The 14,554-nt window shown below is 39.9% G+C and overlaps 1 protein-coding gene across 8 annotated transcripts in view; it reads left to right on the top strand.

Moving 5' to 3' along the window:
- Positions 1-14,554, top strand: part of ST7 (suppression of tumorigenicity 7) — a 248,802-nt gene that overhangs the window by 211,654 nt on the left and 22,594 nt on the right. The window lies entirely within an intron of this gene.

The raw sequence follows: 14,554 nt of genomic DNA, 5'->3' as shown, positions 1-14,554 counted from the left end.
TTCCCATATATTTTGTTCTTGAATTTTATTTTGAAAGGGAGTCAAATCACAATAGAGGATATTTCTGTAATCTTTTATTTAGGAGATGGATGTGTATTTATAATTTACCTGTATTTGAGTACCTGCTATGTGATAGGCACATTGCTGAGTGCTGTTTTCAGCTTCTCAATGTTGTAAAGCACATTTTGACCTCTGGGAAATAATTCACACAGGGTACCTCAGGCATAGTTGTCTTTCAAATTTCTGAGGAAGAGTTTCACTGGCAAAAAATGACCAAGGAAGGCTATTTTGTTTTCTTGCAGTACTGTGGCAAGAGGGTCGTGTATGTGTGCCTGTATGTGTGTATGTGAGGATTTGTAGAGTTACCTTTTATTTATTTTGTTGATAATCTCAGTGACAGAGTTAGGTAACCTAACATCCTTTCTGAGCTTTGACTCAGGTCATGCTCGTTGTCTCGCAAAACAGAAATCTGAACAATGGTGCACAGTGCCACAGCTGGTGAAGGATCCACTCTAGTTCCAGTGGATAGTGACCAACATAGTACTTGTAGACGTAGCTATCATAGACAGGGTGGGATAAAATGTATTGCTTTATTTAACATCTTTTCGGCTAAGTTAAGAATGTTCATTCCAATTTGATTAAAATTTAAAGCTAATCATGAAAATATTGTCCTGAATTAGACAGTCGACTTAGGTCATCAATTACTATTTATTGAATGCCATATCCAATTCAGAGTTATTCTATGAGCATAAATAAGCTCTTCTAGAAGTAGCATTGAGCAGTAGAGTCCTAGATTTGGAGACAAAAACTTGGGTTCAAGTTCTGGTTCTGTCATTTATTCGCCATGGGAGTTTGGGGCTTAGCATCTCTGAACTCTAAAGTTTCCCCCATTTTTCAGATGAAAATAAAAATATAAATCTTGCCTTTTTTGATAAAGACCAAATGAGATAATATAGTCAAAGTTCTTTGAAAAACCTCAATATCATATGTTCATAAAGTATTAAAATTATTGATATTGTACTTGTTGGAGGCCCCTCAAGTCTGGACACTGGGTCCTAACTCTTCCAGTTATCCCAGAGCGTTGTTATCTTAGTGCACAAGGTAGGAAACTGGTACTTGCTGGTTAGATATTTAAGGAGAAATTGTAGTGTAATTTTATGATAAGGGTCTTAAATGGTTGATTGAGCCTCTAGAGGAGTATTAAAAGCCCCAAGAAATAGTTTAAGGCTACCTTGGAAGAATTTGACCCAGTCAGCTAGCACTCCACCTGCAAAATAATATTCTTTCTAAAAGTGGGAATGTTTGAAATATTTGATTTCACTCTACTCATTAACTGGAGAAAAGATAGGGTGCATAGGTAAGCTGATTCTCTACCACTTTGCTTTGTTGGTTATTGTGCTGAGGAGAAATTTGTTTCCAGATCTTCTTCATCTATTGACATTTCCATGGGGAAAAGGCCCTGTGAGTCACTGTTCAGAATTATGTCCAGAATTAACCACGAACCTCTGGTACACGTGTACTATTTGCAGGCTGTTGTAAACATCCTTTATACATGATCTATTTTTAGGACTGCTTGCTAATACTTTAGTAAACACACACACACGCACACACACAGGTGCCTTTTCAGGCAGAAGATAGCCTTGATTCTAATGAGACATCAATGAAAGATAAGAACTCTTGGGCTCTTGGTATAAGAGGGGACGTCAGAGATCATCTAGGACACCTTCCCATCCTCAGCTTGAATCTCTCCTCATAATGATATCGTGATGATTATTTTTAATATTGATTTTTATTGCATGTTTACTGTGTGCCAAGCACAGTGGTAAATGAACTGCCTATGCCTTCTCATTTATTTTGCATAACAACACTGGTGAGGCGTATCGGACTATCACCCCTGCTCCACAGATGAGGGCCCTGCAGGTTTGGAGAGGTTAAGTGACCTTCTCTCCGTCACACAGCTAATAAGCGACAGAGCCTGAACTGGTTCTGGGTTCTCTCACTTCAACATCACCCTCCATTACCCCCCCTCCCCCGCCATCCCACCAAGTTGCAGACCAGCCTAGACTTGAAGCCTTGAAATGATGGCGGGCACGCGACTTCCCAAGGCACTCCTGGACAATTCAGATTTCCTCAAGATAGTCTCCTATCTTGAACACTTCCACGGCTTCACAGGAAGTCATCAGTGGTCTACCACAGGAATTTTTAGCAACGGCATGCTGTTAGAAGGAGAAAAACACCAAATAGAATAGCTGAGAACTGCCTTCCGTGAGTGTCCAGCTTAGGTCTATCTGGTATTCTGTTAAGCAGAGGCTCATAGTTAATATTTCAACATCCAGTGAAAAATATCATTATTTACTCCAGGAGGGTTACTCTTAGGAACACTCTTCACCTGCAGATGTGCGAAGTAGGGAGTCTCCTACACACACCTCAGGACCAGGAAGTAAATAAAAATAGTAAAAAGCCATGGTCCTCTGTTTTGAAGGGAGCTTTGTAAGTAGTCAGGTATACCTAAAACACAAGGATTTCTGAGGCTTTAGATTGTAGCAGATTATAAGGAGGAAACAGCCCAGAGGCTCATTATTATAGACCGAAATGTGTGACTTCCTGCCTGATGGACTGCAGCTGCGTCCCCAGCCCTACAAAGCAAGATATAAACTCTGTGAATGGTTCGTCCAGATTTTTTTAATAATGTGACCCAACTTGTTTATCGTTTTCTCTAGCTACTTCTAACAATCTGTTCATTGTTCCAGAAAGATTCTCCTCCTCTTCCTTCTTTGCTTCCTCTGAGGATATTGTACTCCTCCTTCACCCCAATCATTGAAAGTCACCACCAGGAAACCTGTTCCTTCCTCATCCCAGAATCAGTCTCTTTGCCCTATGGTCTCGCGCTGCGGTGCATTGATTATGGAATCACTGTTGTCTCTTTGTGGAGGATGACTAGTGGTTTTAGGATCTTAATGATGCTGCTGATTTTTAAGAACTGGGGACACGGTTTAAAGAGATGAAATCTCTAAACCATTAGAGGATGTCTTCCACTTAATGGTATTAAAATAAAAGCTTTGGATTTAAAGGGAATATTCTTCATTTTTTAAAGAAAATTTCACTTGAGTTGCTAGACACATGAAGGGCTGAGCTCATCTCTGTTCTGTATCTTCATCTATATATTGTTACAGTTTATTGGATTTTTAGTTTTAGCTTTTTCTCCTGCTTTCCTTGCATATATGCTTCCCCACCCACCCTGATCTATTTTGTTTCCTTTGCAGCACAGGAGCTTTTTATTTTGATGTAGTCCCACGTGTTTATTTTGCTTTTGGTGTCTATGCTTTTGGTGTCCTACCCAAGAAATCATTAGCAATGTCGAGATTTATGTGGGAGGATGGTGCTTTTCTGTCAATGATTCATCACTCTGTAAGGATCTGAGTTTTCACTAATGCTCCATACTCTTAGTATGCTGTGTCTACACTGCAAGTCTTTCCCTGTGAAGAGACCTCTTCTTGGCTTAGAGGTTATTTCATTAACTCCTTTAGGGTGCTAAAGACAAATTTCATTTTCTGACACCTTTCCAAAACAAGACTAATGTACTGGTTCGTTACAAGCAGCATTAGACTCACCCCCTCTCCCCCATACTGGTGGTGTAAACATAAATTTCTATATTAGAAAAAGGTATAAAGAAATTTTTCATAATCCTATAATCTAATCCTATTTAAGACTCTTTGTAGCCTTATTTTCCTGTGCATTTTTAATACTTAGGAATCAGAGTCACATGACAAATACATATTTTTAAAAATCAACATGGGGCTCTAAACTTGAAACTTTGTGTTTGGGTATTGGGGGTATATTTATTCTTTTTGGAGGAGGATAATCAGATTTTCATGGTTCTCTGACTTTAAAAAGGCTATCTTCTAACCTGACATTAAAGCCCAAGTCTTTTAACCCTGTGCCTTCAGACTCTAAATATTCTCAGTAACTGCTTTCTGAATGATTTACTTCCTCATTTTTTTATCATAAAAATACAAATAATGAAATCTACCTCAACAAATTTTTAAGTATTATTGGCTGTATGCACATTGGTGTTAGAACTTTTCATCTTGCATATCTGGAACTCCATACTCATTGAACCAGGACCTCTCCATTTCTCCCTTTTCCTCCCAACCCAGATAACCACTTTCTACTTTCTGCTTCTGTGAATACTTTAGATAGTGAATAGTGAAAGAATACTGATAGAGTGTGAATACTTTAGATAGGTCACATTGGTGAATCCTTAGTATTTGACCTGTGACTGGCTTATCTCATCTTGCCTAATGTCCTACAGGTTCATCCATGTCACAGCACAGGACAGGATTCCCTTCTTAAAGGCTGAATAATATTCCATTGTGTGTGTATATCACATTTTCTTTATCCATTCATCTGTTGATGGAAATTTGGGTTGTTGCTACTTTTTTGGCTATTGTGAATAATGCTGCAGTAAACATTGGCATGCAAATACCTCTTCAAGATCCTGTTTTCAGTTCTTTTGGATGAATACCACGGTGGCTTTTCTGGGTCATATGGCAATACAATTTTAATTTTTTTTATTTTTTTAGACTTTATCTATTTATTTGACAGGGAGGGAGAGAGCACAAGCTTGGGGAGCAGCAGGTAGAGGGGAAGGGAGAAGCAGGCTCCTGGCTGAGCAGAGATCCTGATGTGGGGCTTGATCCCAGGACTCTGGGATCATGACCTGAGTCACCCAAACAACTGAGCCACCCAGGCACCCCACTATTTTAATTTTTTGTGGAACCTCCATACTGCTTTCCACAGCGGCTGCACCAGTTTGCATTCCCACTAACAGTGCACAAGGGTTCCAATTTTTCCACTTTCTCACTAACACTTGTCATAGTCTTTCTTTTTTTTGACAATGGCCTCACACATCCTAACTTGTATGAGATGATAGCTCATTGCGGTTTTGATTTATACTGCCCTGATAATTTGTGATATTGAGCTTTTTTTTTTTTTTTTTTTTGAAAGAGTGAGTGAGTGAGTTGGGGGAGGGAGAGAGAGAAAATCTTAAACAGGCTCCATGCCTAGTGGGGAGCCTAATGGGTGCGGCTGCATCTCCTGACCCTGAGATCATGATGTAAGCTGAAATCAAGAATCAGACGCTTAACTGACTGAGCCACCCAGGCACTGCCGAGCATCTTTTCACGTACCTGTTAGCCATCTGTGTGTCTCCTTTGGAGAAATGGCAGTTGATGTCTTTTGTCCATTTATTTTTCGAGTTATTTTGCTTTGTTTTGTTTATTTGCTATTTGAACTGTAGGAGTTTCCTGTGTATCTTGGATGTTAACCCCTTATCAAGTGTATAGTTTGCAAATATTTTCTCCCATTCCATAGGTTGCTGTTTCATTCTGTTGTTGGGTTGCTATGCTGTACAGTGGCTCTTTATTTTGATAGAGTCCCACTTATCTATTTTTACTTCTGTTGCCTATTCTTTTGGTGTTCTATCCAAGAAATAGTTGCCAAGACCAATGTTATGAGGCATCTCCCTTCTTCTAGGGGTTTTTAGTTTTGGGTCTTTTTTTTTTTTTTAAGATTTTATTCATTTATTTGACAGACAGAGATCACAAGTAGGCAGAGAGACAGGCAGAGAGAGAGGCCGGGGAGGGGAGGGGGAAGCAGGCTCCCTGCTGAACAGAGAGCCCGAGGCGGAGCTCAATTCCAGGACCCTGGGATCATGACCCAAGCTGAAGGCAGAGGCTTTAACCCACTGAGCCACCCAGGTGCCCCTATAGTTTTGGGTCTTACATTTAAATCTTTAATGAATTTTGAGTTGATTTTTGTGTATTGTTTAAGATAAAGGTCCAGTTTCATACTTGTGCATGTGGAATCCAGTTTTCTTCACATTATTTATTGAAGAGAATGATTGAATTCCTGTGTCCTCTATTGTAGACATCAGGTGGTCAACTCTAATAGCAAACCTTTTGGGCATAAAGATATTTCGGTCTTTATGTTATTTTCTTAGGATAGATATACACAATGAGAATTACTGAATAACATACAGAAGTACTTCAGAGATCTTAATGTTTATTGCCAGATGCTTACCAAAAAAAGATTGTAGTAGTTTATGCCATCAGCAGGCAACTCCTTCTTTGCCATTTTCTTCACCCTCACCAGTATTGAGCAGTCTGTTTAAAACAGAAAAAAGAAAGAAGGAAAATAAACAAACAAAAATTACGATTTTATTGGGTACAAATGGAATTCTATTCTTGAGTTTGTGTTCCTTTGCCACTGCTAGTAAGGTGGAACATTGTTACACATGTGTGTTTATTCTTTTCTGAATCATCAGGCCATTATGTAGACTTCCTATTCTTACCGGGAAAATGTATTAACGTAAAGATAGAGCAAGACATCGTGTCCTAAGGTAGGCAGACCTGTGAGGTGTCATTAACAGGGTCCAGAAGTATTTGAAACAAGGGCTGTCACTACTTCTTGTCCATGGGCCAAAGGGAACCATGGGAAGGGAGAGTTGATTAGCTCCCTGCCTGTTTCCTTTTTGATAAAATGGGGATGAAAATAAAGGCTTCATAGGTCTGAGGATAAGTAAATGTAATTACATTGTGTAACTCATCTGTACATAGTAGGTACTGGACATGTATTGGGCCTTCATCATCTTTTCACTGGTACTTTCAGCTCTGTTTCTGTACTTGTTGCCTGGGCTGCAGCAGACACTGCCTAGAAAAATGCATTAATAAGTACTTCTGAAACAACCTAGAGAGTGTAACAGTGGCCCTGCATTGCCTCTGACCTTGAGTCCCCACAGGGTCCCTTTAGGCCTACGGATTTGAGGGGAGGCTCTAGCACACTCTGGCTATGGCTGTTGTCTTCCAGAATTCCCAGTTTGTAACTTTTGGTAGGTCATTTGCTTGTGGCTGATTAAGAGTTACTCATTACCAACCTCCGTCTCTTGCTTTTTCTTTTTTTTTTTGGCCTCGAATGGCTATCCCTGCTCTTTTCCTGCTCTTTGCCACCAAAACAACAATGACAAGTAATTAATAATGATTTTTTAAAGCAATAAACATTTTTTCCCTCCTCTTATAATCTTACATGAAGCTTTACTGAACAAAGCAAGTAAAAGTAGACCCACTATGATTGAAACTGGAATGAGAAAGCAAGTAGCACAGCAACCCCAAGGCACTTGTGCACACAGTTTAGAAAAGAATAGAAGCCTATGGCCAGTCACTACCTCTGCAGGAAAATTCCAAGCTTGTGCAGTCCCACCCATAGAACTGGAGGCTCCATATCCATTTTGCTGAGCAGCCAGGGACTGAGGGAGTCCCAAGGGCTTGAGATGCCTAAGTACTATGGGTGGAGATATTGAGGGGGGAAAATCACCAGCAGCAATGTGTGGAAATCTTTCATCTTCATCTTGCCTAAAATACTGGCACTAGTAAGTCAGGGGCTCTTCCTCCCAACCCCACAGTGGGGTACAGTGGGCAGCCCCTGAGTGTGCTGGGGGAAGGGAGCTTGCTATGCTCCTGAAGCTCTTTTTACCAACCGGACAGCCCAGGCTTGACACAGGAATGACATGAGGATCCAGCCTAAGAGATAGGTAGTTTTAAAATTCTAAGTCTCGGAGTGTGGAAAGTCATGAGAAAATAGAGAGGAAAGAATGAAAACTGTTATGAAAGAAATGCATTCCCAATAAAAATTTACACTTTTTTTTTTTAAGCTCATCTAATGTTAATCTAGAAACTCTTATTTCATGGGGATTTTAAGAGGCTTGTGGGGGAAAACATCCTGGTAATTGTATATGCTAATGGCGTATTCACAGGACCTTGTTAGGGTGATGGAAATTCTATTTCATGCAAACACTAATGCAATCCTCCCTTTATGTCTTGGTAGAGCTGACTGACAGAGTATAAAATTGCTTTTTAATCCAATTTAGGAAACAAAACGTGTAGTGGGTTTCAGCATTTAAAAATGCTTGAAGCGTGGAAGCAGAAACTTAAAATCCTCTGGCAGATTGTCTGTGATATTGTATATCAACGGTACATTTCAGAAATATTATTTCAATATTAATTTCTTTGAATTGAGTCATATTTTGTTCCAAAGCTTTTTTGGATTAGAGTAAGGAGAATGTATTGTAGAAATATGACCCAGAGGAAAGTGAGCAGAAACCAGATTTTAGCCACAGTTCTCAGGAACAGATAGTTTCTAAAAGGTCTTTTTCTTTAACAAAAAGCGCCATAGCTGCTCCTATCAAGGCCACTGCCATCATGGCCGCCCTACCTTGGTCACCAGATTCTTTGGCCTCTTGTCAAATGCCATCCTATTTCATCTCTTCTTAGCCCTCTGTCCCACTGACCACTTTTTCTAACTCAGGGCCATCTTGGCTCTATACTGCCTGCTCTCTGTGTCACTCCTGCATTTCTGGGCACTCTCCTTCTACATTGTTTCCTCCCCTGTCCATCCCTCTGGTTGGTCCTCTGGGAGTATTATTCATTACCCACCCTTTTCATGCTTGAAGCTCTCCTGGGAGATGTCCTGTGCTCCACTGCTCTGGCTCTCCCTCTGCCTCTCCCTCCACATCCAAATCCCTGTGTCCAGCTTCTTTTCCGGGCTCTAGATCTGCACACCCAGCTGCCTTCAGGCCTTCCCTCCAAGCACTTCAGCTGTCCTCTGGTGTCTTATCTTAGCTAACTATCTCACATTATTCTAGTTTCCTAAACTAGAAATTTCACAGTCCCCCTTAATGCCTTTTCTTGCCGTTAGATTCAGCCAGGCACCAAATCCTGGAGAAATGCTCCTCGGTTTAGTCACTCCTCACCCAGACCATGACAGAAGCTTTCTAAGACTGCTAATTTCAGTATCTCATCCACTTGACTTGTACATTCCTTTCAAAACCACCGGTGGTACCAACTCACTTCTCAACTGCCCGTTATAGCAGATTTCAAACCATCTTCCTAGGAGCCCTAAGGATTTCTCCGACCTCTCTTGGGTCTGTCCTCTAGGGTCCCCCACCAGCTTTGTTTTACATCAGTTTCATGTATTCAGTTTTATGTTGCTCTTTTTCTTTTGAACAAATTGTTTCTGTTTCTCAAAGTTTGAAAACTGTAGAATAACTCGGAGTGGAGATCAGACTCTGGAGCATAGAATGGAAGACCTTTTACAGTCTCCTTTTCCTGCTTTCCCTTGGAGAGTAGCATAAAACCCGAGTTCCAGTGCAGTTTCTGGCACAAACCATTTGTGCAACTCTGTTGCACAAAAAAAAAAAGTTAAGTCAAGTGACTTAACTTCCCAAAGCCTTCATTTTTTCCATCTGCAAAATACAAGTCCGATTCCCTGACAAAGTTGTTGGAAGGAGTGCCTGAGCGGATACTTGATACCCATTAGTGTTTGGTCAGCGCTGAGATTGCCTATCATGTTGGTACCTAAGCACCTCAAGAGCATAAGCAGATTATGCTCTTTGATATTTTGCTGCCACTGCCCAGCCAAAAGCAGTGGCTTTTGCCTCCCCTCATCTTTGTGGGTATACTAACTGAATTAATAAGACTGACCTATACTTTTTCTGTGAAACCTTCTCTGAGATAGTACCCCCTCATTTGCTTCCTTGGTACTAAGTCGGGTTGACCCATAAATAATGCAGGGGTTGAAAACACCATTATAACTTTTCAACGCAGTTGAAAATCCCCATTATAACTTTTGACTCCCTAAAAACTTAACTAATAGCCTACTGCTATTAGCTGGAAGCCTTACCGATAACATAAAGTTGAATAATACATATTTTATATGTTATTTGTATTATATACTATAGTCTCAAAATGAAGTAAGCTAGAGAAAAGAATGTTTAAAAAATCATAAGAGAAGATACATTTATAATACTGTACTGCATTTATTGAAAAAAAAAAAATCTGTCGGGCGCTTGGGTGGTGCAGTTATTTGATCATCCAATTCTTAGTTTCAGATCAGGTCCTGATCTTAGGGTCATGAGATTGAGCCCCATGTCGGTTTCTGTCCATCTCTGTGCTCAGCGTGGAGTCTGCTTGATACTCATTTTCCCTCTCCGTCTGCCCCTCCTGCTCACGTTTCTCTCCCTCTCTCAAATAAATAAATCTTGAAAAAAATCTGCATATAAGTGGATGCACACTGTTCATACCTACATTGCTCAAGGGTCAGCTGTATATAACTTTTACTAAGGCAGTCATCATGTTGAATTTTACACAGACACACCTGCAAAGATTAGGGATCATCAGGATAGGGACCTGATTGATTCATGTCCTTGCCATTGACGTGTCCTTGAGGTAAACTGTGGGTGCTGCCATGGGTGTTTCAGTACAGTACACTGTGATTGCTCCCAAATCCTTCCTTGGGATGCACTGTGGACACTCCTGTGTTTTTGAATGAAGCACAGTAACTGATGAATAGATGAATGAGCCGGCAAGCAGCACTTCGCTTGGACAGAGGCCCCCTGAGTGGTGCTCCTGAGCACTGGGTGTGGTTTGGCAGTTCAGCTTTGCATTGTGTTTATTTCCAGATTGGTTAGTGACCCCCAGTAGCCGGTTCTTTTCAGCCTATCTGACACTACTGTAAAATTGCTGAAGTATTTTACCTTAAAACAGATTCAGTTATTTGTGGGACATACATGCCCCCAAAATACAACTTCCACAGTAATATGAACATTTCATTTTTTTGTTAGTAGAGATAGCTACTATTTCGTGGACATGTACGTGCCAGGTACTGTGTGAATGCTTACGTATATTATCCTACATAGTCTTTAATAGTTAAAATTGGCAAGATGTGTATTCTTAATATTCTAACAGATGAGCAGGCTGAGGTTGAAAGAAGTTAACTTGTCCAGGACTCAAGAGTGGAACAGTAGGGCTGGGGTTCAGACAGGGGGTCAAAACGGCAGAGGGTGTGTGAGGACGGGGGAGGCAGGGGCCATGGTACCGTGTACTTCAGTCCCCATCCCAGCGCTCCTCCAGAGAACCGTGCTTACATGGGGTATTTTTGTCCTGTTCCATCGTGTGGCTTACTGAGTCCAGGGAGTAGGAAACATTGAGACTCAAAATACATACCTTGTCTTCCAAATAGGACTAATTTTATTCTCTGAAGTCTTTACTTTATTTTTAAAGTATCCATTCTGGGATTTCAGCCTCTTTCTTCATACCCAGTTGTATATATACAACCATTTAAAGCCATATAAAAATTGCTGTCTCTGGTTATCTTTTTCTTTCATTTATGTTTTTTTAAATGTTTTTTTTGGGTCTCGAAAATAGGTTTATATTACATATACATACACACACACACAAGCACATATACACATATACACAGAGAAATAAAAATGACTTACAGAAAACTTAGAAAGTACTAAAAAAAGCACAAAAGAAATTAATCTCCCATAAAATCAAATATTTAACCTTTAACATTCAATCTCTGACTTTCCAATGTTTTAATGCCTATATATATTTTTTAATTGCCCAAATCGTAGTCTGTATGGTACACTCATCTTTTTCTTCATTTAGTAATATGACATGAACATTTTCTCATGCTAATATTCTTCCACTACCTGATTTATTGGAAGTAACCTGATAGCCATTGTCTAAATGTGCTAAAATTTACCTAAATTCGTTGAATTTACCTAGATTTAGCTAAATGTGCTAAAATTAACCTTTATTTGCTCATTTTGTTTGTTCCCATGTTTTTTCCTAATGATTTTCATATGACTTCTATTGTTAGTATTTAAAAATCTGAAAATAGGGGTATGAATTAATTCCTGGACATTAATGTCTATGTGAAGGGTAACTTTGGGATCATTTTCACTCAGATTATTAGAGAATTTTAACACTTTAACAGAAGAGCACTGTCACCTGGAGTATTTGCTAATGGGCCAGCTGTCCCCCAACAGGTGACCAGCCTCTGCTTAAATACGTCCATGAGAAGGCACTACTCAGATCCTTTTCTGTGTTCTGGCTTTTTATTTCCTATGGACATAAGGAACTAGATTCTGACAAATAGATTTTGAAAGTTGCTTCCGAAATCTTTTGGAGGCCGTACATCAATCAATGTGATTTGAGATTCTGGAAGGAAGTTAGAGGCAGGGTAGCAGGCAAGATAGCACGGAATGCTGGCTTAGTTAATAGAAGCCAAGTAATTATTACAGACAGGCAGAGAGTGTTCTCTGATTTGCGAGCTACAGTTATTCTAATTGATTTCTGCATACTTGTGGATAGGGATCTGCCCTCTTCCATTTATTTTTCTCCTGACAAGTAAGATGTGAAATGTTGTTCCATGCCTTTCTAATTTAGACATTGCACATGTTGAGAACTGATCTTGCCAGCCATTTTTAAGCCTGGCCAAAAACATAACACATTGTTTTATTAGCCTTCATCATCTGGTTAGAGCCAACATTTTGTTTGGAACTATACCGGAGTATAAATCTCCTTTATAGGCATAACCCATTTCTGCCATCAAGCAGATTCAGTAAGAAGGTAACGAAGTGACCTTGGTGGGTTGCTCTGGTTAGCATCATGAGGCTGATTAGAGCAAGGATTCTGAGACACTTCTTAGGAAGCGTGATTCACGCTCTTGAGGATCTTATGATTCAGCTTTGGGAAAAGACACACAAATAACTAATATAAGGCAATGTATGAAAGGTACACATACACAAAGATCAGAGGCATCTTAGAAGAAAAGCAGAGCATTACCTCACGGCCTGATTTTTGGGCTGTGGACGATGATGTCCTTGAGGCCATATGCGGCGCATTGAGCCTGCAAGCTGAGTAAACCATCCGTCTCACACATATGTGTACTATTTTCCAAGTATATTTAGATGCCCTGGTGGCCAGCAACGCTTTTAAATGAACATTTATTGTAGCTTTTTGCTATATTATGTGTTTTCAATCAATACTATACTTAAAATCCCTATCTTGGGTGTCTATAAAATTTTTTCATGTTAAAAATTATTTTAGTTACTTGAATATTGGAAACTGACATTGTCTACAGCAATGCTTTTGTGATAGAATGTTTTGTGATAACAGAAATGTTTCTGCATTGTCCAGTATAGTAGTCGTTAACTACATGCCTCACTTGAGGAGTTGACTGAGAAACTGAATCTTTTATTTCATTTGATTTTTTTTAAAAGATTTTATTTATTTATTTGACAGAGAGAGAGAGAGATCACAAGCAGGCAGAGAGGCAGGCAGAGAGAGAGGGAGGGGGAAGCAGGCTCCCTGGTTAGCAGAGAGCCCGATGCGGGGCTCGATCCCAGGACCCTGAGATCACGACCCGAGCCAAAGGCAGAGGCCCAACCCACTGAGCCACCCAGGTGCCTCTCATTTGATTTTTTTTGTTCGTTTTATTTATTTGTTTGACAGCGAGAGATCACAAGTAGGCAGAGAGGTAGGCGGGGTGGGGGGGGGGAAGCATTTTCCCTGCTGAGCAGAAAGCCCGATGCGGGGCTCGATCCCAAGAACCTGAGACCATGACCTGAGCCAAAGGCAGAGGCTTAACCCACTGAGCCACCCAGGTGCCCATTTTATTTGATTTAAATTCAAATAGTCACATGCAGTAGAGGCTACCATATTGGATAATGCAGATCTGTTATATCTATTCTATTATAATTATAAAATAAGTAATTTTCTACCCCCTCCCCCCACACACACATTTTCTCTGCCCCACCCCCTCTGTTTCAAGTCTATCCACAAATGTGGACCTACCCACTTCTTCTCAGGGGCCCCTATTCCTGAAAGTTCCTTAGCCAAGAGAAGAGTTCTTTTACAAATGCTTAATGAAATGACTTCGAAAGACTTTCCTAGTCATAGAAATAAAAGGAATGGTAGTTTATACTTTTCTTTCAGCCACCATCTTATTCTCAGAGACTTGAAGAGGTCTCTATATCCTGGGATACATACACTAATGGTTTTCATATTTAGTTGTTTCAGAGTTTATACAGCATGTTCTTTCTTTAAAAATTGACTATTTGATAGGCAGGGTAGCTATAAATCATTGTTAGAAACTAGAAAATAAAGTCTTACTCTAGGGCTCTTATTTGGCAAGAAAATTTCCCTTTCCTTTGTTCTCCTGATGATTATTAAGAGTAACCAAATGATCTTTCTTCTCTACTCTGAAACAATTAATACAATTTATAGCACTTTACAGGGTATGTGTCTTCCCCATGACTCATTGCCTTGGAGTCTTTTAAGATCATCATGGGTGGTGGCAACATGGTATAATAGCTTCAATTAAGGTAACAGGATCATAAGAGGATAGTCAAATATCTCTGAACATAAAATTCACCCTTATATTTATATTACAGTTGCTATTCATTATAAATGTGGTGCTGGTTGGATTACTAGGTAACTCAAAATTATAATTTTTCCCAAAAGATTTTTGTTCTGCACTGTTCTGAAACAAGAAGGAGGAGGAAGGCAGTGACTTGTAGAATTTGAAAAGGCATATGAACAAAAAGATCTTTTGGAACTCATACTTGAGGAGTTTCCATCAAAGTAATCAACACCTTTCATGGAATAGCCTGGAAAGAGGCCTTCCCATGGAGATCTTTCTCTCCAAGGAG

This window comes from Meles meles, chromosome 10 (assembly GCF_922984935.1).
Source record: "Meles meles chromosome 10, mMelMel3.1 paternal haplotype, whole genome shotgun sequence".
Taxonomy (NCBI): Eukaryota; Metazoa; Chordata; class Mammalia; order Carnivora; family Mustelidae; genus Meles; species Meles meles.
This window is presented reverse-complemented; position numbering and strand designations above follow the sequence as displayed.